We start from the raw sequence: 27,933 nt of genomic DNA, 5'->3' as shown, positions 1-27,933 counted from the left end.
AATGTTACTAGCTTAAGAAAAGACCACAATTCAAAATCTGATCTAGTATTTCCACTGAATGTAAATGGAACTTGCATAATTTGCATTGGTAAAATTGATAGCACATAGATGAAGAACTTAAGAGTTTGCTATGCAATTTAGATAACACTTGCACCAGTGAGGTGAAACCATCGGTGCTCTAACCAGCAGAGACATGAATGGGATAACCTTTCCTTTCAGACTGCAGCTGTCTAGAGAATAGCTGAGCACTGTGTGAGAAATGAAAGTGTTCCTTGGAGACCAGTGCAACAAACAAAAATTACATGCCTTGAAGATCATAGCCTTTTCCCCTCAAAGTGTTTCTCAAGTACTAAATCAGTGCTTGTCTCCTTGCACTTATCTTTGACAAATCCTTTATTTTCTGAAGTTTCCAATCTCACAACAGAGTAGAATAAAGCTGGAGGAGTGAATCTGTTGGGAACACTGGGAGAAACAGCCAGGATGACCAAGGTCAAGAATTGATTACATGACTGTAAAAGATACGAGGGAGAAGTGATGCAAGGAGTCTTCAAAATTCCATGTAATTCCACTACTCGGTATATAGTCAAAAGAAATGAAGCCATTATATCAGAGAGAAGAGCACATGCTGATGTTTATTTCAGCACAATTCATCATATCCGTGATATGAGATCAACCAAGGTGTCTGTCCATCAACAGTTAGGGACATTAAAATGTGATACATATACACAATGGATGCTATTCAGCCATAAACAGAATGTTATGTGTGAAAATATGAGTAGCACTGGAGGATATCAGATGAAGTGCGTAAGGCAGGCACAGAAAGACAAGTACATATGTCCCATACATTTGTACAAACCAATGCAGTTGACCAATAGAAACCACACATAGAAAGTGTTTAGTATAAACCAGGAAAAGGAGAGGGGACAGAAAAGGCTGAATAATGGGTCTTCTAGCACATTAGGACAACTATAGCCTATAGTAATTATAAGCTATCCATACATCCATTTTCTAATTCGAGGGGGGAATTTCAGTGCTGGACATTGTTGCAGGTTTGAATAATGCAGGTGCATGACCTATAGTTTCTGATTCTATGGCATGGAGAGCTGGGTTTGAGGCAAGATGTTTGAAAAACAGACATTGTAAAGTTATAAAAATGACACATTAAAAGTGTTATGTGATGAGTGTACTGGATATATTGGGAGCAAGGAAAAGCACTGAGGACAAAGGAGAAAGGAGGGGAGTAAGGAAATTAGTGACAGTGTGGAATTTTTCCCTAAGGAAAATAATGCACAACTAAAATAAAGTTTTCATTACATCAAAACTAAGATGGCCAAGAGGACTCACAAAGCAAGCCATTGTGATGGGAAAGAAAGTCTAATCTGTGTACATAGTTATGTGTGTTCTATTTGCAGTAGATGGTGATTAACACAGAAACACATAAATGACCAAAGTGTGGAGAACAACTGAATATATACAGAACGCTCATGAGTAAGGGATCATGTGAAAATTATTGCAGGAGAGGGAGCCGAAAGGGCGTAAGAGCCAGAGCTCATGGATGATTATGAGGAAATATCTTCTGCTGTAGCAGAGAAAACATAAATTTATGAAAGCATGAACAAAATCTGCGCATGTCTAGACAAGACCAAATCCTAGCATGAAGAGGGGAGCTGGGCACACAATCTCACCCCTGGCCATGGAACAGGATGCTGGGAAAGGAAGGATACATATTTTCTAAAAGTGTATCCCTGGTAAGTGGACTACAGTAGAAGACCACATGTCCAAAATAATTTTAGGTAGCACACATTGATCTTGAGTTTAGCTTTTCTGTTTAAGTTTATGAAGTTTGGTAGAGAAATGGAGTGGATAGACTTGAGGGTGATAAGCATGCTCAAAATTTATACAAACTCAAAACTTTCTAAGAATTCTGTAAAAGCAAACAAACAAACAAACAAACAAACAAACAAAAAAAACCAGATGAAGAGTGGTGTAGGAAAAACTCCTCTATGTATCTGAATAATGTTTTCCAGGATTTGTCTTTGTGGAGGCTTATAGGCCTGAAGTGGTATATTAATAATGATTTTTACCCTCTACAAAGGTTCCTTATGAAACAGAATTGGACACTTGAGTTGTATGAAATAAATGTCTCTAACAGCAACTCTGCCAATATATCTGAAATCCCCGTGGTAATGATGCCTTTAAAACATCAAGAGTCTTTGTTCAGATTCATTATTGTCAAGTAGGCTTAACATCCTAACCTGGGAGTAGTATTTAACTCAATCACTAACTTAGGATCTCTGGAGAAAAGACACTAGCAGACACATTCCAGTAGAGATATAAATGTCAGACTAGGTAAGGATGAGAAGAGCGAGCATATAGGAAAGATGGATGCTACTCATATCTGATAGTGCTTCTGAGCAATCTAAGGACCCATGGGTGACAAGAAAGAAGCTCAGGATAACAAAGGGAAAAAATCTCAGAAAATAAAAATATATAAACAAATAAAATATGTCAGCAAGAGCCAGTCATATACATTAGGCAGATGTTCAAATTTTGCAGATTCTGGGTCACCTTAGTGGTGACCACCAATCCTAACCCTTCACCACTGTCACTGAGGCCTTCTGCAAAACTCCCCACCACACACATAATGTCAGGGACATTTTTGAACCCAGTAATAGACTTCCTGGTTATATTGCATTGTGAAATTTAGATTTTCCAAACACTCTGTAAATGGCAGGTTCTGTTTCCCACACTACTCCTCATCTACTCTTGAGAATCTCTGCAGTAACTTCTGGAACTCACTGTGATGACTTGTAAATCTCCCTGTTGTTTCCACCACTTCTCATGTTTTCCTAGTGAAGAGTTTCTGGACTATTCACATTTGGGTCAACTAATTATTTCTTGTGGAGTTTGCATCCATGGGGTATTTCATAGTATCCCTGGTCTTTATTGATGAGACATCAGCAACTTAGCCATTCCAGTTTCCAGATATTGTCACATGTCCCAGGGGGAAGAGAAGTTCAATAATATAATGCTTACCCATTCAATATTTCTATGCTAATGAAACTGGTCCATGCCTAGTGACACAACTCCATGGGACTTCCTCAAAGTCTGGCCACTATTGTTTCTACCCCCACTGTCCTTACACCTTCTACAACTGGATTGAGGTGGTGGTGGCACAGGAATGCTACACTGCAATGGTTTTTTTTTTTCACACCAGACAATTTTGCTTCCTCCCACCTTGCAACCTCCCAAATATTGTGGCTTGATGTATGTCACCAGATTATGTCACCTTCTGTTTTGTGTTGTGGTCTTATTTACTGATTTTATGCTACTCTTGCTTCGTTTAAAAAAATAATTCAGTTCCTACATCATGGTGTTAACTATGTGCATTTCATAACATATAAAATGATTCTAACACTTTTACCTTAGTTTCATAGCTTCTTTTACTCCAGTGACCTTGTCCTTCAACCTGCCGCTGGCTTGCCATGGACAGATCCTAGACCTTGTAACAACTAACGTCGGTAATGTCATCTGCAGTGACTCCCACTTACTGCAATCCCACTCATTCATGTTCTCTAGCTCCATGACTTCGATCTGGCCCTTTAGGAAGTGCTAGAGCTATCTGGACAGTGAAGAGAACTGGGGAGGACAATGAGAGATAGGGAAAGCAACTTCTGAATCTAGCATCTGCTCCGGGAAGGGGAAAAGGAAGGATGGAAGGTCGTGTAGTTAAACTCTGCTTAGCGAACTGAAAGGTGATTTCTCATTGCCACTCCATGCCCCTATCTCACCAATTCTGCTTTCCTTTTCTCACTGATACCAAGAAACTCTAACCTTAATAATCTACCTCCTTTAGATATATTTTAATATTAATTTTACCTATTCTTAATTTTTATATGTATACAACAAAATGTGATAATTTTCACTCTGTTGTCCTATCTAGTTATCCTCTAAAGCCTGCCAACCTAGCCTCATCTCAATTGATGCCTTTGGGTTTGTTGTTGTTGTTGTTGTTGTTATGGCCTTACTCTCCAATTCCAATTCCTGCTGTTCACATGTATGGGTATAGGGCTAAGTGCTATAACATGGGGGAATCTACCAGTGGCCACATTCAAGAAAGGATGATTATTTTACTCCTTGCCACCATGCTCCTATCATCTGACAGCAGCTTCTCAGTGAGGGAGGAGGCCTGACATCATGCCTCCTCTGCATGATTAAATTGAGCTAGGTTGATCCTGTAGAGGTATGGTGTGGGTAATCACAGCTGGTGCAAGATAATAAGTGGGAGAACCATAGTAAACCTAGAAAATCCCATTTCACACCACACATCCTCATCGTCCAGCTCTTACATTCTTTTTCACCTCCTCTTCAGTGATGCCCCTGGATGCTCAGTACGGTATCATCCCTAGGTTTGTCATAATTTTCTTTAACTATCCTTTGATGTTTGTTTCTGTTACTTACCCAAATTGCACGGTCAACTGATCAGCTTCCTTCTATTAAGTTCTTCCGACCTCTTACTTTTTTCATGGTATATTTATGATTAATGCTAACTTTTTAATCTTATCCTATGAGCTTTCTTATGCATCTGATAAGGCGAATGGGGAAAAGAATCTAGTGAAACAGTGTCTTCTTTCATTTTCACCACACAGATGAACTTGTTTTGTACTTTCAAGAAAGAAATTGTAGCAGTCAGAAAGGAACTTGCAGATGCCCATGATTACAAAATGAAGACATGCTTCCACGATGCCACTCCTTTATGTCTTACATTGTGCTCCTTAATTCTCTCATCTCTCTCCTACACCATCGTGTTGACTTTTTGTCCTGGAGCATTGTCACAAGCATATACAAGTCTTTCCTTTTCTCCCTTGGAGACATATTAAAAACCATGCATAGTGGCTCATGCCCACTCACGAGCTGAGAAGAATTGCCAAAGGTTAAAGGTTAGTTTGAGTGAAACTCCATCATAATTTTTTAAAAATTCTCTTCTGTTTGAAGATTTGGTTATTTCATCTATTCTATGATTTGAAGCTTTATGAGATGGCTGTAGTTATCATCTAAATATCACTGATTCCAAAATAAGAATGTCCAGTCTTGCCTTCTGCACTGGTTTTACATTCACATATCTATTTAATGAGTTGATATTCCCACATGTGCCTGGTAGCTGTATCATATTCAATGATATCTGATATAAAGGCTTGATTTACTTCGTCGGCAGTTATCCCTGTATTATTTCAATTGGTATGATCCTGTCCTTCCAAAACACCAGAGCCATAAATATTTCTTTGCATCTTATGAGTTTTCTATTAGTTTCTCTAGTCAATTTGTATGAACAGTGATGGCTGAACAACAACTTTAACTTATAACCAATTTCCTGAACTTTGATGTATTTTTCTAACTCTATTTGTTACTTTTTTCTTTTTCTAACTTATATGTGACTGTGTGTGTGTTTATCTGCATGCCTGGCCCTTTAACATATCCTCAGCCACTAGTGGCTAGTCAGCTGGCCTTTTAAGGATTCTTAGCTGTTTGAACTGCTTGACCCTATGACCTTCAGTGATAGATATTTTAAAAAGCCATCAGAGGCTGAGAGGAGATTTAGGATGGTTAAAGAAGAGAAGGAAGTTGGTGTAGGATTGGGCTAATAAAGTGAGAGAGGACAGTTGGTGGAGAAGATATTGTTAGGAGACAGATGAGCCAGGAAAAGCTAAGCTAAGCAGACAGGCTAGAAAAGTTGTTATAGCTTGGAGCTGATAGTATTGGGAATACTGGAAGAAGGAACTGTTTAAGCGGACTATTAGGGAACTGAGGGAGGAAGAGTTGGGAGAAATGCTTGAAGGGGCTGGGCTGGAAACTGGGAGAAATAGTTGAAAAGGAATTAGATTAGTCCTTTCTCTCCTATCTTGTATTTGGTGCTGAAACCAGGGAGATAGAGGGTGGAGAAAAGAACCCACAAAATAGAAAAGACAAGCTACATGTGCACATATATTTATTATGTGTATATGTCTACAAATATAATTATACATATATATGCAACTTTGATCATATTCTCCCCTATTCTTCTCTTGTGATTTTTCCCACTAATACCTTTCTTCTCAGTAAGTCCCGTTCTTATTTTCATATCTCAGTTTGTTTGTAGCCCACTATATTTAATTAGGCTCACTTGCACAAGCATAGGTAAGGGATTATTTATGTGCTCAAGGGCAACCTACCTGTGGTCACCACTAAACATTTTACTCTCTTCTTTATCAACCACTAAGTGTCTATCATTTCTCAATGAGGGTCAGCCTTATGAGCCCCTTTCCCTTACAAAATAGAATGTTGATGCAACAGTTTTATGTAAATCTTGTTCACATAGCCACTGCTACCTGATTTTATGAGTACAACAGCCATTTAATGTCCAGAATATAGCTTTCATTAGAATCATTCACCGTCTTCAGGGTCTTACATCCTGCCCATCCTTTTTTATAGACTTTTTTTTTTTTTTATGAAAGTGATCATATGAATGTTTCCTTTAAGGTTAAACACATAACAGTCATTTATTGTCAGCATTTTTGCCAATTAGGAATCTTTATTAACCATTACCCAATTTAAACAATACTTTCTCAGGCCAAAAGCTGAAAATAAGTTCTAAATATAAATATTTATTTATAAGACAGTTTAACATGTCCATATAGCACAATTACAATGGTAGTAAGTTCTTTCACAAGGCTTGTGAATTATCAAATAATGGTCTTTTGTCAAGATTTACAACACTAGGCATAAATTTCTCCTGTTTAGTAAAGTATCAGAAAATAGCTGGTTACCTCCATAACACCTGTGCCACTATTATACCAATTGCTACATTTTATATGGCAGATTGGTATTATGTGAACTCACAGAGCTCACAGCTGGACAGGATTGTTCGGTTTTCCTCCAAGAAGCTTGCATAACACCTTCCAGTACTGTAGAAGCTATCCAAAAGGGAGGGAGCCTCCACTTTGATTTCTCAATGTTCTTCAAAACAAAGCATATGGTATCTTCAGAAATCAGGTCTTATTATCTGGTTCTGGTAGGAGATCAAGAGAACTGAGCCATTTTTTAGTCTTCTCTCTTCCTCATCCACTACACTCCGTCCATCAGGAAATCCTGTTGGTTTATCTTGAAAGCAACCAGAATCTAGCTACTTCACACTTCCTTCTGCTCTGTGGCCATCGGTTTGTATTCCTGATTCTTTTTGATACATCAATGTCATAGCTTACCCTAAAGTCTATACATTTCTATACTTATTCATTCTCTATTCTTTACACAAACATGTAATCTTCCTAAAACAAATTCAAATTATATCTCTATACTGATTTTTGCAATGACTTAATGTGATCAGAAAAAAGTCACTGTCTTTACAGTGACCTCTAAACTCTGTGTTAACTGCCTTCTTAAGACACCCGCTGACTCTGCTCTTAAATATTCACTTTCACCCTGTTAGTACCACTTTATTCTCTTTAATATTCTTCTAGCATGTCAAGAACATGATCTCTTCCACCTTCTGCAATCATTTCCCTACTTTGACCCTTCCTTTATTCATTATTCAAATGTCACATTTCAATGTAGCCTACCAGCGTACTTTTTAAAAATTTCTATTGCTTCTTCAAACTATTCAATTCTTTTAACTTTGTGTACTCAGTCTTTTAAAAATGTATATAACATCACAATATGATTTCCTTATTTTTTATTTTTGTCATTCATTCTCTACCTACTTCCTAAAATGCTAGAAATTATCCCTGTTTTCTTTGTGTGTGTGTGTGTGTGTGTGTGTGTGTGTGTGTGTGTGTGTGTGTGTGTGTGTGCTCGCATGCGCACGCACACATATTTGACAGGGTTTTAGTCTATAGATCTGTCTGGCCTGGAACTAATTCACTTTGTAGCCTAGGTTGGATTCAAATTTATGAGGATGCTCTTGCCTCAGCATTCTCAGTGTTGAGGGGTTACAGGTATGAAACCATCATACCTGGTTTCAATGAGAAGTCACAAGTACCTTTAACATTATGTGTCCAGTGGTAGACTTTAATTTGTGGTTGATCTCAATATGAATTAATTAAAAATGGAAATTGCTAGACTGGAGGTTTTGTTTAATTTTATGGTGGCCTAGAATGCTAGTGGCTGTAACAGACATCTTTCATAGCTTTCATTAAAGATTTGTGCAATCTTCATTGATTTACATATTGTTTTGACAAGTAGGTATCATTAGAAATAGAATTCTATGAAAAATTTGAACAAATGTTCATTATTTTATAAGAGAAAGAATATCTAATGGTATGAATAAAGGAGATCAATTACTTTCTGGGAGAAATTTTGTCTATTCTTTCAATTTAAGCATTGCTCAGAAGGTCCAGCAATTTGTCATTCCATCATTCTTTCACTATTCACTGAAAGCCCATAGTGGTCTACCTACTTAGGCTATTAAGGTATCCTTAGTCCTTTGGAGGTGTCAGGAGCAAGGTTATAGTATATAGGAAGAAGCTGGTAGACAATGTTCTCCTTGGCATACATTTAGAAAGTTTCTTGTTTCTTCTAGTATGTTCCATTCTATGATAAACAAAACCTAAAACACATAACACAAAGTCCCAACTCTCTTCCCTTCCCCAGCACACCATATTTGAAAGGTTATTTGATTGCTTAGCGTATTTAAAATATAAAAACATCCTGTGTGCTTTTCAGAAATATTCACTGGGATTCTCTAACTCCTGATCACAACTTTCCTATACTAGGAGGTTTGGGTAACATCTGTGTACACTTGTAAAGGGATTCCTGTGCCCCCAGCTGACTGGGCCAGTTTAGCTCAAACAGATGCATCAACCCAGGTTAACAATCCTGATTGATTCCTTAAGACAACATGTCTGTTGCCATTGGGGCTAAGCCCACTGGACGTCAACCTGGCTGAAGGGGTCAGGTGGAAGCAAATTGCTCCAGCTGGCAAGCCATGCAGTGGAAGGGGGAGTTCTCCTGGCTGAACTTCAATCCTCAGGCAAGCAACAGCAGGGCTTCTACAAATTAAATACATAAAGTTGCCTGGTTATTTAGCTGCTGCAAAGAGGATTGCCTCATTTCTCTGCCCAGCCCACCTGCAGCTGTTCAGATTTTAGGCTTGAACAAGCATTGAACAAAGTGGATTCCTGTACCATGACTGATATTCTGTGACTAGTTTCTGGCCTGGGTGCTGAAGAAAACCACGCACAACCACCTGCCACAGCATCCTACATCCTTGTTTTTCTCCAAAGTCCTCCAGAAGGTTGTGAACTGGCTCAATGAAGTGTTGGAGTGTTGGAGTACATTGCATTTTAATATTTGTTGCTTGCATGGGAGAATGGTTTCAACACGACTAAACCTATAATCCTGAAAAGGACTAATGTGAATTTTCATTAAGCAAAGAAAGATTACATTTGCAAATATAAGCTAAGTGATCACAAGGTTCCTTGGAAATATGTGATTGAGCTCAAAGGGCAACTACCATGTACAATCACCAGCTTCAAATAACTCATTGTAGGTATCCAGAGTTAGTCTATTATTCAAGGAACAGAGAATGACGGGGGTCGGGGAAAATTTGGGAATTTGTTCCATCTCATTTATTTCACAGCATAATAACTTGTTGCTAATAACAACCTTAAAGTGAAAATTGAAAAAAAAAAAAAAAAAAAAAAAAAAGAAAGTGAAAGATATGAACTTATAGTACTCATCCTAGCTGCACTAGGAATAATTGGCTTCCCTGCTTCTTGGGTGGATGCTATACTAAAATTTAGTTGTCATGGTAACAAAAACAGGATGGTGCACAGAACAAAGCAAGGGCTTGTGAGTTGGACCACACCTGGTTCTGCTGTACACCTATGGGGCCAAGTTCTTCCCTGAGTTACATCATTAGTAATATTTTAATGATTTTGTAAATATTTGGAAGAATTGCATTCTTTGAAAGCATGAGAAACAACAAAAACAATGGCCAACGCTGGGTGAATGCTTCATACAGCAGCTTTTATTGTTTTTGAGAAAGCAGAAATAGCAATATAACTAAGTCAAGTTCTGAACATTATATAAGTTTCATTATTTTCCAGTGAAGTATTACCTTTAGACTTCCAAGCTGGATTTTTCCATTACCTGTGACCCCCCACAACACCCAAGAATTAAAGTTAGAGTGGGAACTCAGGCTCCCCAGTCAGGGGCTCTTGCTCTAATTTGACTCTATCCACCTAAGTGTTTTGAGGTCCTAAAGATAGACTGATGAACAATAATTAAAGAAACTATTTCTATGTGATTTTATAAAAAGCAGGAAAAGTATCTTTTCCCTCATATAGTTGCCAATATTTAAGGTTTTTTATGTATTTTCTAATCTTCATGTCAAAATGATTTCTCATAGCTGCAGCCCACTTGGTCCTCTTCCATTTTTTGTCATTTTAGAGATGACTTCAGCTCTTGATCCTCCCACCCCCAGCTCCTGGGTACTCGAGACACAAGTCTGCATGACCCACTTCACTTTACCTTGATAATGACAACAAATATGAAAATAAGATAATATAAATCCCACTTTAGACACCACATGGAGTGTGAAAATTATCTTTTGAAATTACTCAGTTTTAATTAAAGAAAAATTCTGAATCAAATTAAGCCTACGTTAGGCTTATTTTGATGGCAATTTTCCAGTGTAAAATATTTCCTTGTTGATAAGAGAAGTCAAGATTACAGAATATTTATGAGTGAAAGAGACAAATGGAATACATGCCCCATGATCAGATTGAGACAAAGTATATACAACAGAAAACTTGTATGTATGATTAAAGTTGACTGACTTTTTGCCTCTGGTTTTCCCTTCTACTTAATGTCAGGGGACAAGCCCTCTTGTCCTTATTATTTCATTTCCTGTGGATGTTACAAGATTTTGAATCATTATGTGCTAACAGTCATAGAAATATTAAATAATAAGTGGTTTAATGTTTAATAATTTTATGAATAGAACTCTTTAAAAATTTATATATAACAAACTCAGATGTGCTTTTATTCAAAATGATGCAACATCAAAACACTATATGAATTTTTAGATTGCTTCCTCAGGAAACTCTTCTACCAAAAAGTATAATTGTAAAGAAGGTGATTTCAGGAATATAAAAATGTATACATAGCAAAGAATTTTGCTAGACTTTGAAAGTATTGAGACTGAGTGTCTTTTTAAATGATTATTGAGTATGTAGTCCTTTCTGTGTCAGTTTTTTGAATGTTGCTTTAATCTGTAATTTGGAGTACTTAAATTTTGAATCACAGATCTTAATTCTATATGTGTCTTCAAGAGTATTTATACACGTGAGAAGGTGCTGAAGATGGCATCAGATCACTCAGAGTTAGTTTCAGTTGGTTGATAGCCACTTGGCTAAGTGTTGGGAATATGACTCAAGTCCAAAGAAGTGAAAAGAATGAGAGTGATCTTAACCACTGAAACATCCCTCCAGGACAAGTTCTTCATATTTTTATATTAATTTTTCTTTGACTGTATACATTACAAACATCTAAATAGTGTCTTAGTTTTGCTGCCTTTTCCAACTTTTTAAAAAAAGTATATTTATTTAGTCATTCACTTTACATCCCACACCCTTCTCTCCTCCAAGTCTCTCTCCTCTCTCTTCCCCTTCCCTATCCCTCATGAAAGGGGAGCCCCTCACTCTGTATTAACACTTCCATTCATATCAGGACTGAATACTTCCTCTTTCATAGTGACTTTTTTCAACTTCTAACCAAGAAAATAATACTTATAAAATGTGTGGTTGCTGTCATACTTCGTGGCAAAATGATTCATGCTTTTTGTTTTAAAGGCTATGTCTTATTCACTGTTCTACTGCTATGACTATGACCAAAGCAACTCTTATAAAAGAAATCTTTTAATGGAGGGTATGCTTACAGTTTCAGAGGATAGTCCATTATCATCATGGCAGAGGGTATGAAGGCATGCCAGAAGGCACGGTGGTGAAGTAGCTAAGAGCTACAGTCTGATCTGCAGGCTGAAAGAGAGTGGAACTGGGCCTAGCATGGGTCTTAGAACCTCAGAGCTGACCCTTGGTGGTCCAACTGTTCTAACAAGGCCACACCTAACCCAACAGGCCATACCTCTTAACCTTTATAATCCTTCCAAATAGCCCCTCCCCAGTAACCAAGTACTCAAATATATGATCTTATACGGATCATTCTTATTCACATCACCACAGAATAGTGTGTCAGAAAATGTGTAGCTGTGTTTGCTATAATCTCAGCACAAGAGAGGCAGATAGTTGCAAGGATCACAGATTCAAGGCAAGTCTGGATGATAGGTAGATATAGATAGATAGATAGATAGATAGATAGATAGATAGATAGATACATAGATAGATAGATAGATACATAGATAGATAGGTAGATAGATAGAAAGACAGACAGATAGATATTATTTCAACATATTTTTTAATTGAGGAGTCAGAGAAGACTGTGTGTTTCCATTATTTAAAATCATGTTTGAAGTCCTAGCTAATACAACAAAATGAGAAAATAAAATAAATCTGTATGCATAAGTGAAAAAGTAACACTATTTTTATTCACAGACACATGATGGTCTATGTGAAAAGGGCTCTGGAATTTACAAATGAAGGAAATTATTACAGCTATATTATATGTCATAAAATTACTTTACTACAAATATCAAATATAAGCCTATGTTTTACCAGTAAACAATTGAAAATTGAAAGTAAAACAGTGATGTGGTTTACTATAGCTTTGTAAAAGGGTCAAAGATTTGGATAATCATATAGCTAAATATATGTAGAATGTGCTGAAAATATCTAAATCCCAACAAAAGAAATAAAAACTTCTCTATATACCTGGAGGGATATTTCCTTATTTATTTGTTGAAAGTTTCAATGCAGATATCAGTCTTCCTGAATGGATCTGTAATTATAATAAAATTTAGATAAAATTCTGAAGAGGATCCACTTTGTTCACATACAATGCTAGCTCTTAAAGTTAAGTGGGAAATCAGAAAAGTTAGAACAGCTCGAGGATATTTTAAAACAATGAAGTAGAAAGAAAGATATATATGCCAATCATTTAAGCAGCATTATAGAAACCAGGCGTGGTGGCACATGCCTTTAATCCCAGCATTTGGGAGGCAGAGTCAGGCAGAATTTTCTGAGTTTGAGGCCAGCGTGGTCTAGAGAGTGAGTTCCAGGCCAGCTAAAGTTACATAGTGAAACCTTGTCTATCTCAAAAAGAAAGACGTTGAGAATAGATATGCTGTTGCCACAAAACCAGGAAAACAACAACAAGCCCATCTTCTGTTTCTCTATTTGCACTGTACTTTCTTCTCTAGGTCAGTACCACATACATGATCTATGTTCAGATCGGATGTCTATGTCTTTCCAAAAAATGATGATGTCTGTGTCCTTTCCCCTCATGTAGACTTTCTCTTATTTGATGCTGATACTCCTTTGACTGAAAAGGGGTAAATTAATTTTTGAATAATATACCCTATGATGCAGATATTATTTTTCCTCTAAAATATTTAAAAACCTTGGGTAGCCAATCCGAAATTAATCACATATGTTGTCATGTTTTTTTTGTTGTTGTTGTTGTTGCTGCTGTTGTTTTGTATGAGCCTGACATTACCTTACAGTTGATTCTCTAAAAATGTCCTTGTGATTTTACCCTAAGTCAATAGTGACCTTAATTTTGCTGAAGCCAAGGGTTTGTTTATACCTGAGTAAAAGTTCAAGGAAACCATGTTGGTTCAGCATCTCAGCAGATGGAGTCAGAAACTTCCCAGGTGCTGTTGTAGTCTCTGAACTTACATCACAACCCACCTAGATGGCAGACATGGACTCTTGTTCCATGGATGAATGAATATCTTCCTACCAATCACACTTTGTTCAGGGACCTCAGGTTATACACACACACACACATACACACACAACAAAAACACTACACTGATTCTGTGGTTAAAAAAAAAAGATGGTGGACTGAAGGGATGTGTTTGCTTTTAATGAGAAAATGTTAGATTACACTAGGATTGAAAATTGCATTAATGTAATTAATGCAAATAATAGATTTTGTTTCCTTCAAGTAAAAAGTACATCTTTCCCCTCAACTGTGCTTTCTTCTTCATACATACATACAGGGGCCATGATAGAAAAGGTTTACCATCATCAAATTTGATTTAATCAGTAGATTTAAATGGTGCTTGACATTGTTATATCCATGTGTTTGGATATTTGCACATGAATGCCTTTGTAAGCTGAAGGGAGACCTAGCACCTTTTTCAGTCTCTGTCCATCCCCATTACTCCTAGGCTTGGTATACAAGTATATCAGTCCCACTAATGGCAAGCTGTACTTCTTAATCCCCATGAGCACTCCTTACAGTTTTTTTAAACTTTAAAATATTCTAACGGTGAGAGGAGAAAGATGAAAATTATTTCCACTGTTGCTTATTTCAGAAGTGGACATGATTCCTAAAGCTTCTGTTAAGCATAAAATGTATTAGTGAGAAGAAGTGGCCAATACATATGGACCCTCTCTAACTATAATCTCCCTTAGTTTTTGAGTCTCAGCCTCAAATGAAGCATTGCCTGATGACAACAGCTTTCATTGTAATTAGATGCTGTTAATGATCGCTGCTGTGACGTTTAATAGAGCTTTCTAGTGGCTGTGCATTTTACAAATCTCTGGTGGATCTGGACCCAGGGGGGCCCTGCAGAAACTGATGAACCAACCAAGGACATTGCAAGCAGAGAACCTAGACCCGCTGTTCAGATGTAGCTGAGGGACAGCTCATTCTCCACATAGAGAAAGGGAGGGAAGAGCAGGGGACTGCTTCTGACATGAACTTTTGTGCCCAGGGTTTGATTGCTGTCCCTTGGCAGAGAGGCTCTGTGGGAACACAGAGGAAGGGGATAAGGGCTATCCAGATGAGACCTGATAGGCTGTAGTCATATGGTGGGGAAGGAGGACCCCACTGGTCAGAGGTCTAGGGGAGGGGAATAGGGCAGAAAAGGGAGGGAAGGTGGGAACAGGAAGATAAGAGCAAGGGGATCACAGTAGAGATGTAATGTAAATAAATTATAATAAAAATACAATTAAAAATTCTCAAGCTTGCTTTTCTTTGGGAATGAAAGTGTGCTGCTCACTTTCGTGTGTTGTCTCCACAACCTGTGCTGGAGGGTGGTCACTCAGCAGGAACCTACTGCTTTCTTTTGCTCTATTAAAAGGATTCTATCTTTTTCAGTGTTGGCATTAGCGCAGACGGAAGTAGATGCTCAAATAGTAATTTCTTGTCTTTCAGAAAAGAAATATGGTTTCTCTAGCTTAGCCAAAGGGACTGTCCTTTTGACCTAGAGTATTTTTAGAGTTGTTAAAAAATACAGTATAACTGTCATTTTGACCTCATGAATTATTATTCTTCCAATGACCTTATTGGCTCTGCCGAGTTTTAATAGGGATATAAGCAACTGCAAAAGATCCAGTAATTTCTCTCTTCCACAGAATCGATATATATAGCAGCTGCCTTCCTCAGCTGATCAGTCCTCACTTCCACATTCCAAATAAGGACAACAGAGAGTGTGTGTCTGAGATGGCCTTGGTAACAAGTAGGCATCTCTAGAAGGCCTTGAGCAGACCTCTGGCAATCACAGTAGTCCATGTGCCTACCTGTCCCGCTTGCCTCTTCTCCTTGCTTTGTCTCATCCAACTGTGGTCATCACACTCTTCAGCATCACACCCTCTTTGGAAATGGCACTTCCTTCCTTGGGTCTGTCTCCTAGAGCTGCCACAGCTGGAGCCCCCTCATAGCTCAGAGGTAAGAGGCTCGTTCCTCATAAAATGCTGCCATTAAGCTTTCTCAAGTCTTACTTAACATGGACAATGGCTTAAATAATTTATTCTTCTTAAGAGACTCTAAGGATGACAGGAAACCTGTTCTGACTGTGCTACAGACTACATCAATGTTCAAGTCCCTAGCAAAAGTCCTGTTTCACTCCTAGTCCCAGTATGATGGGGCTTTGCAGGTGGCCCTTTTAGAGGGAATTGGGTGTGGAGGTAGAGCTTCCATTATAGGGTTTGCATCCATAAGAGGAAATCAAGACAGTACAAGAGCTTTTTATTCTCCTCTCTACAGAGATAAGAGTGGGACACCAGTTGAAGCAGGAAAGCAGCCTTCCCAGAAGCTTCTTGGCCTCTCCAACTCTAGGGATTGGATTTTGTAATTTGGAGCCATCAATGCTATTTCTGTTGTAACAGCTGATGAAGACTAAAGTGTGTACTCCTACTTTGGTCTTTGCTCCCTCTAACTGTAGGAGCTTAATTACTTGTCTACGCTTTCACTACCTGGTAGTATTTCCTCAAGCATCTGTAAAGTAGCTACTGGTACCTGCTGCTTGTCTGCAGCTTACTATCTAACTTGGACAATGGATACAGAAGCAGTGTAGTCTGGATGTGAGGCCTGGACCTGGAACCACCATCTTTGACTTTTGTTGAAGGATATTCATAGTAAAGCAGACTGTGACATGAGAGTTCATCCTGTAACACTGTGATACAGTCACTACATTGCAGTGTCTATCATATCTCTGAACAGCTTGAAACAAATATAAGTTTTCTTTTGTTTTTCTCATTCTTTCTTCATTCCTTCCTTTCATTCTTTCTTTTATTTTCTTTGCTTATTTGTTCTGAAGTAGCAGGAAATGACACCAAGGCCTCCTGTATACTTACCTACTAGGCAAGCACTCTACCATTGAGCTGTGTTTTGCCATGCTGAGTTAATTTTAATTGAGATGTTTTATAACTTAAGCCCCATGCCCAGCAGTCTGTGGCCAACACACACACACACACACACACACACACACACACACACACACACACACACGCACAGAGTCAATGGGATTTTTGCAGGTTTTGTTTCACGTCGCTTTGTTTAGTCATATTTTTAAACCTTACTGGCCTTTTGCTTGTTGAGAGAGAGAGAGAGAGAGAGAGAGAGAGAGAGAGAGAGAGAGAGAGAGAGGAGAGTGAGGAGAGAGGAGACGGAGGAGAAGGGGAGAGAGGAGAGAGAGAGAGAGAGAGAGAGAGAGAGAGAGAGAGAGAGATGATTTTTCTTTATTTTATTCTTGTTTACTTGCTTTTCTGCTTCTTATCCTCCTGTTCATTTTCTAGAGAAAAAAGAATAAATGTGGAGTTGGATGGGTGGGAAAGAGAATCTCTGAAGAGCTGAATGGGGGGTGGGGGAAAGCAGGATCAGAATATATTGTATGGGGCAGGGAAGGTATTTTTTAAAAAGAAAGAAAAGAAAAAAAGAAAAAGACTGCCTAGGGCTGAGAGGGGCATTGCTGTTCTTTGAAACATAGAACTTTAAATCTACTCGGGACCAATGTTCCAATCCTAGTCTTCAGTCACTGGGTCAGTGGGGCAGACTCACTCTTACCTCCTTGTTTGGATTTTCAAGTTGTTTTTTTTTTTCTGAAACATTGGCTTCAATATCTTACCACAAGGCTGCAAAAGCTGTGATTGCACATCTGGAGAGTAGACTGGTTGCTCTGTAAACTTGCAATGCTGAAAATTTGTGGCGATGACATTAATACTTTCTTTTTTTTTTTTTTGACATTAATACTTTCCTGCCTCAAAAAGTAGATCTGCTTTCTAAGAGCTTGTTAATTCCACAGGGGATATAAATCACACCAGAGTGGGAAGCAGAGAGCTGGAGAATTGCAGGTGCTTGGACCGGACGGCAAGAGGAAGCTCCACGGGGCCAAATGAGAGGGTTGTATTTTCTTTGAAGATCTTTCTATTTGTAGTGTATTTTAAGCATAATTTTATGCTAAAATCTATCACTCCACATTTTGAAGTACTGGCATGTACCAAAACATAAAGTGATAAAGCATTAATTTTTAATAAATCCTAGGGAATAAGGCAATAGCTCATCCGTGAAGGATGACAGTGTTTTTTTCACTTATGAAGAGACCTTGATAATATATTAATGAGCGGCATAATGCTTACCCTTCAAGGGTGACATGCTCCATATATATGCAAAAGCCACATTGCCCCACACGGAACTTTGGATACTGTCCAAACCTCCTCCCTCCACCCCGGCTCTATGCCTCTGGTGTCTGTGTGAGGTGTTTGCTCCGGTACTGCATGAGCAGAAATAATAATGTCTGGAGGTAAAGGAATCTAACCATGTTCTGCAGATTGATCAGTTAATCAATCTATATCGATTACCAGAATGTTCTATTAATTCTGTCATGATGTCTAAAGAAGAATCCATAGCAATTAAACAAAAAGACATTTGATGGTTTTTATAGTAATTGAATTTGTAAATTTATTAGCTTTCAGTTGTTTACTTCCAATATAAGTAATTAATATTTCATGTTACTCTATTAAATGAGAAAATGCATATGGGATCATTTTAATTAAGGAGTAGATATTGGTTTGAAATGAAACCTCTAAAAGCCCCAAGTTCGTAATTGGGTAATATCTCTGTTATCAAAGATGATGCAGCATTCAGATTACACGTACAAATCTCTGAACTGCACTTTGGATGCAGAAGGCATAGGATCCATGCATAGATGTCAGTCATAGAGAAAAACACTTTGGCATAAAGCAATCACTAAGCGCCTGCTGAGAACATGGGCATAGTTGCAGGAGACATGGAGTAGGCATGGTGTGTCAGAACAGTTAGGATTTACTAATATTGTGGCAGAGGAAATAAGCCACTAGTGTCATGAAGTGTCAAGTATTTAGCATATATCAAAGGTGGATGATATGTGGGAGTGGGACAATTTTAGGTTTTGAAGTGGGCACCCTCATAAGGTCAGGGTGAGCCCAATTTACCTTTAATGTAAGGCCAACTATCAAAACTGTTCTAGGATGCAGTTTTTAAAACTTTCTTGTGGTATTTCCATGTTTCATTATAAAGTAGTTTTCTTCACAATGAAATGAGCAATATTGTAAGTACATGTTAAGTATACTTTGTCTTATTAAATTATATCTCTCACTGATGTTTCTATTCAAGCAGAGCAAAGCAGAACTTTTTAAAGTGAGGCACCCTAAGTGAGATAGGGCATTTGTGTTCATTAAAGAGACATTTAAATTTTAGACAATGTTTCAAGTTCACGATTAAGAAGCAAAGCCACATCTAATAGTAGAATGGCCCTGGCTAGGCATCTCACCTTTCTGGAGCCCACTTTCTGACCAGATCACCCACAAAAATAAATTCAGTCACTTGTGCGACAACTCGTCTCTTACCTTGAAAGCCTAGAAAAGGATATCAACAGCAGCATTTTCCTAGAAGAACATATGTAATAAGTCATGATTTAAAACAATGTAAGAAACCAAGTGGGAAAATTTAATATCAGTAATAATATACTAATGAATTGGTAAATATAAAACTTTATTTCAACCATTGATAAATCCAAAAGCATTCATTCATTGTTTTACTTCAGTTTCTTTTTCTTTTCTTTCTTTCTTTTCTTTTTTTTGTTTTTGTTTTTGGTTTTTGAGACAGGGTTTTTCTGTGTAGGCTTGGCTGTCCTAGACTCACTTTGTAGACCAGGCTGGCCTCGAACTCACAGCCTCCCGAATGCTGGGATTAAAGGTGTGCACCACCATGCCTGACTTAATGGTCTCACTGTGTAGCCAAAGCTGGCCTGGACCTCACTATCTAGACCAAGCTGGCTATGAACTCACAGCGATCCCTCTGACTCTAACTACATCCATAGTTTTCCATTCTTTTCATCATACTAACTGAAAAATAACTTATACTTTGGACTCATAGCATATTGCAATTCTAGCTAGTTTCTTTTGTAGTACTCAATTATATGAAATTTGAGGTAATTTGTTGAACAACACTTGTTTATATTATTCACCTAGAAACAAGTCTTTCTCATCAGCTTGTATAATAGATAAAAGCTCTTTTCATAGAGAAGACAAGACAAATCTACTAAGATGTGACTTGCACAAAGTTATTTTATTCCCAGGGACATAGCAGAGAAGAATAGAGTTTATTCTCATAGTTTTTTTTTATTCTTCTTTGCTGTGCTGAGCATGGAACCAGGGATGTCAGTGTTTGAAGACAATGAAGCAGTGGGTGTGTCTCCAGCACCCCTTCCATCCATGATGTTCTCCTTTCTTGTCTACTGTCACACAGTACAATGCTGTGGCTTGAAAACTATTCTATGATCCAGTTGGCTTTCTAGGAGTCCTTACCCACAGCAAGACTATGGCTCCCAAAGTCACATGCTCTTAGTGTAAGAGGACGTGATGTAGTTCTTATTACCTCTGCCTTACCTCAAGGCACCGTCTGCCTGCCTTTCAGGCTTTAATGTAATATTAGGAACATAAATGAGTGACTGCTGATTGTACTACAGTTTAGAACATACTGAGCAAATTAACATGGTGGTAGAAATTTGAAAATATTTGACTGTGGAAGCAATCCTCTCACAGTCTAATGGTAGAAGTGTCAGATTAAACTTAAATTTGAGATAGTCAACACAATTTTTTAGTATAATTATTCTCAAAAATAACATATAATAAACTTAACACTAGTAAAAATAACATCGACCTAAAATTAAAATTTGACTGTCATCTTAAATCATTTTTCTGGGTTTTACAACCTTTCTTGGCTGATATCATTAGGTTCTGGTGAATTTCTCCTGAAACTGAGAACTCCATCTTCACATTTTTCAGCATTAATTTTACATTTTCATGAAAGTGTAATCTGAGAGTTTTCTTCCTATTTTTTCAAGTTTCAATGGAAACCTGATACGTATATAATATCTATCTTTATCAATCTATTTTTATATCTGTCTATCTATCTCTTTTTATATCTGTCTATCTATCTATCATCTATCTATCTATCTATCTATCTATCTATCTATCTATCTATTTAATATATATCATGATTTTAAAAAAGCACACCCTTTGTTTTGACACCATTTCTGTAGCCAAGAGTTCAGCTCTCATTGCCTATGGCTAAATCTAAAGTCGTAACCTTTCACTAGAAAAAGAGATGAAAAGTTAACTTCCACTCTCAACTTTATTTTCAGTCTAATAATTTGTTGAAATCCATCCACCTCTACATCCGTGAGTGCTGGCATTAAAGGCATGCACCACCATGCCTGGCTCTGCATGAATGACTTTACCTCATACCGTTCATATATGTAACAGGAATATATTTGTATTGGCTAATTTTATGTGAACTTGACACTAGATAAAGTGCCACTTGCTGATGACTGAGCAATCAAATATATGAGCCTATGAAGGCTTTCCTTACTCAAACCGCCACACCCTAACTAGGACATAATGTGAATATATATACATGCATATACTCCTTATATACATTATAGGGCTGTAAAATATATACTCAGGACTGGTGCTTGCTTAGGACATACTAGTATACAGATTAGTTAACTTCAGTTCTTATTCATGCCTAGTTCAGTCCAGCTATTGTTAATATTCTTTAAGTTGCACTGGACTGTAGCTTAAACACAGACAAAATATGAGACTTTATGTACAACTTGGGAAGTGAATTTGATAGTGGTCATGAAAACTAAGTTACAAATGGAGAAAATGTACAGACTAAACTCCATTGAGGAAAACAAAATAAAAAAGTTAAGAAAGTTGTTGGACAATGTGTGTTAGACTAAGCAACTTGTCTAAATGTGAAAGAGGTCCAATAGAAATGAATATTACCTCATTTTTCTTGGCAATATTTAAGTAGTCAGAAGGACATGTTGTAAAAAATACTATATTAAACTTTCATGGTATGGCATGGAATTTCTTTGGTAATTCATGTGGAAGAATGCTATTTCCTAGTATCAAGGCTTAGAAGAGGTACAGAGGAAGCATATGTTATCAAAAACCAAACATAAAAATGTGCTTATGTGCAAAACAATGGTGGACAACATGAGATGGACAGGAAATGGAACTTCTAGATCTCAAGGAAAGCCAAAGGTAAAAGGTCTAACATGTACCCTGGATGTGTTTTAGTCAGGTACAGTAAGATAGTGACTGGAGACACTTGTCTTTACATGAAGAGTGTATTGTTCATAGTTTATAAACCATATTGGACTCTGTCAACTTATATGTGTGAGCAACAGAGCCAGGAGAAAGCGAAGTCAGGAGTGACCCTTTATCAATATAATGGGAAGTGGTGTGTGAGATAGTGGGTAGGAAGTAAACACCAATGTTGTTATTTGTCATTGAAAAACAAAGTGTTCTGTTAATATGGCCCTGTGATGCTGGGTTCCAAATTATCCACTACAGAATCTCAAGTGGTTATTCTGTGCAATAGTGGCACAAAACAAGGGTCTCTCCTTGGAGAGAAACCAGAAGTATAATGATAATGTGGCCTTAAAGAAAGCAGCCTCATACTGTTGGGGGAGAGAGACCATTTTGGTTACACTTGAAAACATGACTTAATAGAGAATTGATGAGGGCTCTCCAACCAGAATAACATATTCATAAATATCTATTTTAATATAATATGACAAATTTGGGTTGCTATGCCAGGAGGGCAGTGATTTTTTTTCTCTAGTATAATCTGATGCATTTTTGCATATGAAAACATTATCTTAACACTCATTAATAGTTGAAATCATCACAGGAAATTGTATGAACAAAACCATCCCGAGATTGGAAGAATAAATGCCATAGTAATGCTAATTAACTCTAATTTAGTGTAAAATGTTCTGATAGTCTTTTTTTTTTAATGGACAGAATGAAGTTATTTAAAATGTCAAAATGTTGCTTGAGTCTTGGTGGAGGGAGTGTGGTAAGGATGTCCTGTTTATGGCTGAGCATTTCACTGTCCTTTACTACCTCTCTGTTCCATGACCAGTCATATGTCACTGAGTTAATAACCATGTACTGCCCAAGTGTGGCATGTCAGAATCCCACTGGAAGTTAGAAACATATTTTCAAAGTTTGTACCCCCTCTATTCATTTTAATCCAGGCTGGTAGTGTTTCTGTTGACACAAAATGTTTAAGACTTTGTTGAAAATGTTTAAGCCCTGATTGGTGTTCCAGGTTGGCGTTAGAGGTTTGCCCCATTTGATGGATACCTGCTTTGCAGAGTTGTCCTGGTAAATCTTGCCTATGTCTTAGATTTCTGCTGAGTGCTCTGAAGATGCTTATGAATAACTTACCTAACTACATACACAGCAGGAATGGATCTCAGGCACCACGATGAGTGCACAATAGGAGAGGAAAGGCCAGAATTATGGGGGTGGAGAGGGCATCCATGGTTATCAAAGACTGCAAGAAGATGTAGATGGACGGGACTGGGGAGGTGGGCATTGATCAACTGTCTGTGCCATAATTGTTTTCTTGACTGTTTCACATTCCCCAATCGTCAACTCACAGGCTACAAAAAATGAATTCACTATATAAATTTTACCTAACTTTTGAAAAACAGAAACAAGAGTTGAAGTGGGCATGTGGTATTTAGAGTAGGTTTCAGAGAGAAAGTGAATACAAGAGTGTAGACATAACTTATAAAAACAATGGCTTCTCTCTCTCTGTTGGGTTTATGCTTTTCAAGAATGGAAGGTCCTGGATAGAAATTTGGATGCCATGTTGGAATCATCCTGCCAGAACCTCAGCTTCAAAATGAAACTTTAATTTCTGATGCTTAAGAACATCTCAAGTGTACAGCATTTACCACTCTTCATTTCATTAATAGTTATCATTGGGAAACTATGCTGTGGGACACTTGAGATTGAGACATCCTACCTCCAACACTTGCTATAATTTCTGACCTCCAGTTCATCTTCACTGAATGAATATATCAGCTAAATCTCTCTTAGAAATGCAAATACAAACTTCAGGGGTTTTTGCTTTCTTTTTAATATCATTTTGTATTTCTTACTTTCTACAATAAGCACAATTTATTTTTGTAAATAGAAAGAAAGAATAAAATGTATCTTGTACAAACAAATATTTGAAAGGGCTGCTTCAACCTTATGGTGTTTGTTAGAACAATGGAATTCAGTTGTACAGAGGGAGGGAGTTTTATTCGGGGAGGGCAAAATAAGTTATTTGTGGATAACATCTGCCTTTGAAATAAGGATATAGCATCTAAGGACCACCAGAAGTGTGCTGGATGGCAAGACAAAATTCAGAAAGGGAAATGAAGAAGGGTTCTGAAATACTTAAAATATCTAGCCCAATTCAGCCGCTAGTACATTCATCATAACTAAAGAAAATCATTGAGGATTTGCCCCACATCATGAGAAAAATAATGTACATAGTTCCCATAAAGTTGTTTACTCACTGAAAAAAATATAAACCAAACCAAAACAGCAACAGCAACAAAACTCCACTTTTGGGAGGGAGGGTTCTTATACACTCTCTAACCTTGGTATTGAAGTATTCCATATGTGATAAGGATAGAATGATTCAATTGTTATTTAAAGTCTAAAAGGGTTAGAAATCAGCGCCTAGCCTTTTCTGCACTACACTAGAAGTTGCAGTGGGAGTGGCGTTGTTTGTCATTGCCACCTGTCCTTGCCGTCTTGCGCTTAGCACTGTGCTCACCACACAGCAGGTCTTAAATGACTCTCTTGAGTTTCTCATCACAATAGTCCAGGGATATTATGAGTTGGTTGTGTTCCGGAATCAGATTGATGTCTAACCCCATAGGATAACTTCTGAAGTTGTTCGTTCTAAATTCATAGAAACTTTCTAACTTTCGTTGGATAAGCGACATACAGATGAGCCAGGTAAATTTAGAAATGCGTGTGTAGGTACACATACATACATACATGTATGTAATAACAATTAGTGAAAAAAGGAGCCTTGCATTTTTAAAAAGCAAGGAGAGGTACTTAAGAGGATTTGGAAGAAAAAATTGAAAGGGGGAAATTATACAATTATATTATAATATCAAAAAATAATTTAAAAATATTTTTCTTCCCCATTGTCTCCATAGTGGCAGTATATAGTTACATCTGATCTCACAGTTGTAGGCACATAAAATGAACTAATCCCACCATTCATGCCAGAAATTATGGGCCACTGTGACATGAAGTCTTTAAGTCTGGATGTTGTATTAAACAGTTAAGTCTGAAATTTCCAGGTATAAATTTTGAGAGTTTGGAAGAAAAATGAGGACAGAGATGGAGTGAGTCATGTGTATAACAGAAGGGAACATAGTTTAAGGCTCACACTAACAAATTATATCTTTTCCTTTAAGTATTTTTTATTTTCACTGGAAATCTTTAAACAAAATGGCCTACCATAATTTTTGTTTCTGAATTTGGGAATGATACCTGAAAGCATAGTCTATCTGTCTTTCTTTCTCTCTCTCTCTTTCTCTCTTTCCTTCTCTCTCTCTTTCTCTTTCTTTCTTTTTTCTTTCTTTCTTCCTCTCTTTCTCTTTCTTCTTTCTCTTTCTCTCTTTCTCTCTCTTTCTTTCTTTCTTTCTTTCTTTCTTTCTTTCTTTCTTTCTTTCTCTCTTTCTCTCTGAGAGTGGAGTGTCTCTTTAGTGGAGTAAATGTTTTAGATCATTTCTTATTTTTAAAAATATGGATGCATTTTTATTGAAAATTTTATATGATATATTTTGATCATGTTTTCTCCTCCCCCGGCCCCTTCCAGACTCTCCTCACCTCCCTACATCAATTTTACCGTCTTTCTTTCTCTTTGAAAAAGAAACAAGCAAAAGAAAGCAGAATTTAAAAAACAAAAGAACAAAAGTAACACATACACACCAACATATAAAAAGACCAAGTTAAAAACCATAACATCCAAATAAAAGAACAGTAAGATTTAAAAAAAAAAAAAATCAGCCAGACAAAGCAATGTAAGTCAGAAATATTTAATAATAGCATTGAGTTTGTTTTATGTTGGTCATTTACGACTGGGCGTAGGCCCTACACTTAAGTGTAGTTAGGATACCATGTGAGAATTCATTGGAGAAAGTTAATTTTTCCTTTGGAAGTAGGTGTTAGCTGCAGAGAACAATGGGATAGGGATGGGAACCCTTGTACACTTTCTCCTCTTAGTGCTCGGATGCCATCTAACTTGAACCACTGGGTATAACTGCTACAGATTCTGTGAGTCCATATGGGCACCAGTACTGCTTTCTTAGAAAGATGCTGTTTCCCTGGAGTCCTCCATCCCCTCTAGCTCCTGTAATCTTTGCATCTTCTCTTCCACATAGCTCCCTGAGCCTTGCGAGGCTGGGTTTGATGAAGACATCCTATTTAGCACTGTTTTGGAATCTTTCACTCTTATACATTGTCCAGCTCTGAATCTCCATGTTAGTATAATTTTACTTATTATTTGCAAATTTCATATTTGAATTCAATATATTTTGATCATTTCTACACCCAAACTCTCCCCAATCCCCCCAGATCCAACCCCACTTTTCCTCCCTCCCAACTTTGTTTTAAAATCCATGTAGTCCAAATATTACTGCCAGTATATACATGCTATCGGCTGACCACTATAGCATGGATGACAGACTAGAAGCCTGAAGCCATAAAGTGTCAATAGCTTCTGGCTTAGGAGTTTGGAGGTCTATACGTGTGTGTGTGTGTGTGTGTGTGTGTGTGTGTGTGTGTGTGTGTGTAGATGCATGGGTGTGTATATAGAGAGAGAAAAAGAGGAAGAAAGAGCATATGTATTATGTGCAATTTAGGTAAGTAAGTAATAAGAGGATTCTTATGGCTTATTTGGTGATATTTCACTCTCCTTTTGTCTCTCTGTATTTACTTCCTTCATCCCATTTTCTGCTTTAAAACACTTACACCATGTTACTCCCTTTCCTTGTGCTCTTCCACCAGGTGCCATGGTCTTTTTTTCCCCATAGTTTTGAAGCTATGAACCACAAATGAGAGAGAATGTGTGCTGTTTGTCTTTTGGAGGGGGGGTCTTAGTTACTTCAGTCAGAATAATCTTCCTATAACTTTCATGATTTCACTTTTCGTTATAGCTGCAACAAATGCTCAAACAAAGCCCATCTGGTAGTGTCTACATACCACACGTTCATTATCCACTCATCCACTAAAGAGTACAGACATTATTTCCGTTTCTTAGCTATTGTGGATAGAGTAACAGTGAAATGGCTGAACAAGTAACTGTGGAGCAGGGTAGTGAGGAATTTGGGGATATGCCAAAGATAGCTGAGGGGATAGCTGAGGCACATAAAAGGATTTTTTTTTAATTTTTATTGTGTGGAGAGCAGGGGCTGATTTGGACATGAACTCTGGTGCCCCCTATTTGACCATTTCCCCTTTGTGGGGAGATCTGGTGACACTCAGAGGAAGAGTAAGCAGGCTACCAGGAAGAGCCCTGATAGGCTGTGATCTTATAGTGGGGGAAGAGGGCCCCTTCTGTCACAGACCTGGGGAAGGGGTATAGGTGAAAGACGGAGGGAAGATACAAGTGAGGGAATAACAATTGAGATGTAACCTAAACAAGTTTTTTTATGTGAGATTTTGCAAAGTTCTCTGCATTACTTCCAGAATGGCTGTACCAGTTTTCAATCCTACCAACAGTTAATGAAGGTTCCCCTTTCCCCGTATCCTTTCCACTGTTGCCCCTGCCCCAATTATTCTGAAATATTGACTGGGTTGATCTTATGTAGACACCCATAACTACTATAAATACATGTGTGCTACTGCCCTGTCATTAAAACAAAAATAAAAACAAGAATTTTGTGTTATTGATCACCAATCCATATAATGTTTCTATTCCTTCCTCTGTGGTGATCTCTAAGTTTTGGGTAGAAGGGACGCCTTATGGATTTAGGATTGAAAATTCCAGTTACTTGTTCTCTGTACTTTGACAAGTTGCCATTAGCCACTGTCAATATAAGATTCTATAATTGAGAATTGAGATTGCACAAATGTATGGTTATAAAGGTAGGTATTTTGAAAGCAGCTTGACACTAACTCCACTTTGCAAAAT

The sequence above is a fragment of the Acomys russatus genome, chromosome 20 (assembly GCF_903995435.1).
Source record: "Acomys russatus chromosome 20, mAcoRus1.1, whole genome shotgun sequence".
Lineage (NCBI taxonomy): Eukaryota > Metazoa > Chordata > Mammalia > Rodentia > Muridae > Acomys > Acomys russatus.
The sequence above is the reverse complement of the archived record's forward strand: the minus strand, read 5'-3'. Positions refer to the sequence as shown.